Source organism: Drosophila willistoni, unplaced genomic scaffold (assembly GCF_018902025.1).
Source record: "Drosophila willistoni isolate 14030-0811.24 unplaced genomic scaffold, UCI_dwil_1.1 Seg640, whole genome shotgun sequence".
NCBI classification, from domain to species: Eukaryota; Metazoa; Arthropoda; class Insecta; order Diptera; family Drosophilidae; genus Drosophila; species Drosophila willistoni.
In genome coordinates, this window is record NW_025814559.1 from 109,958 (window position 1) to 115,209 (window position 5,252).

Consider the following 5,252-nt stretch of genomic DNA (forward strand, 5'->3'; position numbering starts at 1 on the left):
AATAGCGCCCAAGATAATGAACTTAATCATATCATTGAAACAGTCAACAAAAATATAGAACTCCTAAATAATCTAACTATTCAACAGGATGCAGACAAAAATTAAATATACTAATGTTCAACTTAGAGCATTTTACAGAATACATAGAAGACATAGAGTTAGGAATGCAGTTGACAAGACTAGGAATATTTCATCCAAAACTTTTAAACCATCAAGAAATATTTAACATAAATATAGAAAAACTCTTAAACATAAAAACATCTACTTGGTTAAAATCAGACACAAATGAAATATTAATAATTTCGCATATACCTAGACAAATATCTAAAACATCGCTATTCAAAATTATATCCTACCCAGATGAAAATAATAACATTTTAACAGAAAACATTCAAGAAACTTACTATATTCAAAATAATAAAATTTTTGCAAAATCAACCAAAAAACAAGAAATAAATGAGTGTATAGTTGGCATTATTACACAAAAACCAGCAGAATGCAAATACACAAAGATGTTCAAAACCAATTCAATTAGTTATGTAGAACCCAATACTATCGTAACTTGGAACTTGCCCAAAACAAACTTAAAACAAAATTGTAACCAAAATAAAATATTCATAGAAGGAAATAATATAATAAAATATAGTTGAAATACAGTTGAATGAGATATCAATAATAAATACATTGCAGGATTATACCCAGAATATTTATGTAACCAACAATGTAACAAAACTAGAACCAATCTCTTATATCCAAAAAAATAATATCTAAAATATATATTAAATATTACAAAATATTTAATATCATAACTACTACAACATTTATAATTACACTAATAAGTTTAACCCTATATCTTATCTATAAATTTAAGTCAATATCAAAAAAAATAATTATTACACAAATTAAGAATGAAACTTTTGTACAATCAAGTGACTCAGCTCTTGACAATCCCGTTTTACATGAATTGTCCCCATCCAAAGAAATTTCACTTGCAACACAGCAAGTACATCCAACTCTATACTCTGTATTCCCCGCCTGAGCACAGGCTATTTTCTACGTGTTGAGGGAGTAATATATAATAAACCAATCAAAAATCAATAAGCCAATCAAAATCCAGATCCGTAGTCACCAGATAAAAAGCTCCCAATACTAATGTCAAAAGCTTTGGGAAAATCGGATTTTTAACTGGCGCAGTCAGTAGGATAAAACGAAATAATTTAGTGTGTGCAAAACTTTGTGTATAAGCGACCGTTACGAATATCGAATCTAAGGTTGCGTAATAAGCAAAACTTTTTTTTGTATCATTAAATAAATAATTGTGCGAAACTTGTGTCAAGCCACCGCTACAGATATCAAATCTAAGGTTGGCCGTGATCAAGACTTTTTGTGCTAAAAACAAGTGAAGGAGCTGTAAGCAACTAAAGCCCAAAGCCCTAGAAATTTTTTTTTCGTTTTATCCGCAAAAGAACCTTTCGTGCAGTCAAAAGCGCGACATCGAATCTTGAAGTTCTAAATATATTCTAATCCAAGATGACACTAGAACTATCAGAAACACATCTGAACCAGGCACTTACCATGCTTAGACAGTTGCCCAATTTCGATGGTAACGCTTTGACCCTGAGCACGTTCATACGGAGAGTTGACTACATTCTACAACTCTACCCGACGAGGGACATCCGTCAACATAGTTTGATGTATGTGGTACTATAGAGATGCAGCTCATTGGAGATTCACAACGAATATCACAACTAGCGCATGCCAACAATTGGAGCGAGTTGCGGGCCGCGCTCATCAGCGAATATAAGGTGCAAACGGCTTTTGAAGAGTTACTACGACGGCTATACCATACTTCCTTTGGAGGAAACCTTCGTAAGTTTATTGAAGATTTAGAACATAAGTCTTTTATTATAATCAATAAGTTAGAATTAGGGCGATGCCGCCAATACCATTTTATACACAAATGCCATGAACAACACAGTCAAAGAAGACATTATTAAAAGATTACCAGACAAGCTTTATATGACATTAGCGAAGTTTGATATTTCAACAGTGTCTAATTTGAAACAAGTAGCCCAGAGAGAGGGTCAATATGAAAACAGCTCCACAGAGAAACCCAAAACTAGCAATCAAAGTAATTCTAATTACAAATCAAATCAAAACAATTCAGCGCAGAACTATTATAAGCAAAACCACCAATACAATAATTCAAATCATACCAATTCCCAAAATAACCAACAGCTTCGAGAAGAATTTCAACAAAATCTTACTCAGGGCAGACAAGAAAATCCCCTTAATTATCAGATTCAGAATCAACCTCAGAATCAAAACCCTGTGGTAAATCAACCCACTAAAAGGCAAAGAGAGAGTACCAGTGGTCAGAGTAAAATGGAATGGTCCGAAAATTTTCATCAATCAGCCTCGGCTTAGATAGCTCAGACAGAACAGTTGGATCAAATAGATCAACCGAATACCTCCAATCAAATCCCTATGTCCAACTAAAAATCAATAACATTCCTTTAAAGTGCGTTATAGATACAGGCTCTTCAATAAATATTATCAACGAAAATTATTTCAACTTTCCAGAAACATCAGAAAATTTAAATGTTCAAACAATAAAAGGAATAATTGAGCTTAACAAAAGCGTATCTTTTGCACCAAGCAAACTTTGCCCCAACCATCCAAAATTTTATTGCCATAAATTTTCATCAACATATGACATACTATTAGGTAGAAAATATCTCAAAGCATGTCAGGCCGTTATTAATTACGAAAAAAATAGTGTAGCATTATTAAATCACAAATTCTATTTCAAATACACCAATAAAAAGAAAAAGAAGAATCAATACCTTATCCTCCCCCAGAGTTCGAATATGAAGCATTCGCACATGAAATAAATAACGGTATCGAGGAAAGAAACGAATTTAGACTTGATCATTTAAATTCAGAAGAAATAGAAAAGTTAAAGAAAATATTGCATGAATTTAGCGATATCCAGTATAGGAAAGGTGAAAATTTGACCTTTACCAGTACAATAAAACACAACATCAGAACTAAACACGAAGACCCAATTTACAAACACCCATACAAATACCCACAAATCTTTGACGAAGAAGTCAATAAACAAATTAATGAAATGATAGAACAGGGAATCATTCGGAAATCGAAATCGCCCTATTGTTCACCAATCTGGATCGTACCTAAAAAAGAGGACGCATCCAAGGAACAAAAGTTCCGCCTAATAATCGACTATCTTAGTCTAAATGAGATTACTGTCGATGACAAGTTCCCAATACCAGTAGTGGATGAAATATTAGACAAACTTGGAAAATGTCAATATTTTAAAACCATTGACCTCGCCAAGGGATTCCATCAAATCCAAATGGACCCTAAATCAATCGAAAAAACCGCATTTTCAACTAAACATGGTCATTACGAGTACACACGAATGCCATTTGGACTAAAAAATGCACCAGCAACTTTATAAAGATGTATGAACAATTTATTAGAAGATTTAATATATAAAGATTGTTTAGTCTACTTAGACAATATTATTGTTTATTCCACCTCATTAGAAGAACATTTGGCATCACTAAAAAAGGTCTTTGCTAAATTGCGCAATGCTAATCTAAACCTACAATTAAATAAATGCGAGTTCTTGAAAAAGGAAACAGAATTTTTAGGTCACGTCATAACTACAGAAGGAATCAAACCAAACCCAGACAAAGCTATTCTAAAATTTCCAATCCCAAAAACCCCGAAAGAAATAAAATCATTCTTAGGCTTATGCGGATTCTTCCGTAAATTCATTCCAACTTTTGCACACATTGCAAAACCTTTAACCCTTGGATTAAAGAAAGGAGCTAAGATTAACATAAACGACCCACATTATATTTCATCCTTTGAAAAATTAAAATGCCTCCTTATGAATGATCCCATACTCGCATATCCCGATTTTAAAAAACCATTTTTTCTAACCGCTGATGCTAGCAATATAGCTTTAGGTGGTTTCCTCTCATAGACCATAGACCTATTTCTTATGGTAGTAGAACATTAAACCAACATGAACTTAATTATTCAGCCATAGAAAAGGAACTACTATCTATCGTATGGGCAAACATTCGATATCCCATACTCGCATATCCCGATTTTAAAAAACCATTTTTCTAACCGCTGATGCTAGCAATATAGCTTTAGGTGGTTTCCTCTCATAGGACCATAGACCTATTTCTTATGGTAGTAGAACATTAAACCAACATGAACTTAATTATTCAGCCATAGAAAAGGAACTACTAACTATCGTATGGGCAACCAAATATTTTAGGTTATACCTTTTCGGTAGACATTTTGAAATCCTAAGTGATCATAAACCCCTTGTCTGGTTGGACAATATCAAATTTGAAACTAACATGAAATTACAAAGATGGAAAATAAAATTGAACGAATTCGATTACAAAATAAAATACTTACCAGGAAAAGAGAATTATGTGGCAGACGCCCTTTCCAGAATAAAATTAAATGAAAATCTTTTAGGTGAAGAAATAAGTAGTTCTAGAGCTACAGTACATAGTGCTCAAGAAGATAACGAAAACCTAATAGCCATTTTAGAAAAACCCCTGAATTTCTACAATCGTCAAATAGAATTTAATAAATGCAACGAAAATAAAGTCAACGTTACTCACTATTTTCACAAAACGAAAATAGAAATATCATATGTAGAAATGACCAATCAGTTTGCTAAAGAAATTATTAAGGAATATATATGCTCAAAAAATAACGCACTTTATATTCAAAACGACACAGATTTTCAAATACTTCAAGAAGCTTATCTTGAAATAATTAGTCCAGACAGCCAAACAAAAACATTGAGAACCACTTACAAATTAAAAGACATTTCCACTCAGAATTCAAAGAAATTATTCTTAAAAATCATAAATCACTACTTCATCCAGGTATCACTAAAACTCAAAACTGGTTTAAAGATAAATACTATTATCCAGACTATCAAAAATTAATTCAAAACTTCATTAATGAATGCCATATTTGCAATTTATCAAAATCAGAAAACCGAAATACCAAATTATCTTTTGAAACCACCCCAGAGATATTTAACGCTAGAGAAAAATACGTGATGGATTTCTATTTAATCGACAATCAACAATTTTTATCTTGTATAGATATTTATTCAAAGTACGCAACTTTAGTCAAAGTTAAAAGTCGAGATTGGCTTGAAACAAAAAGGGCAATCACAAAAA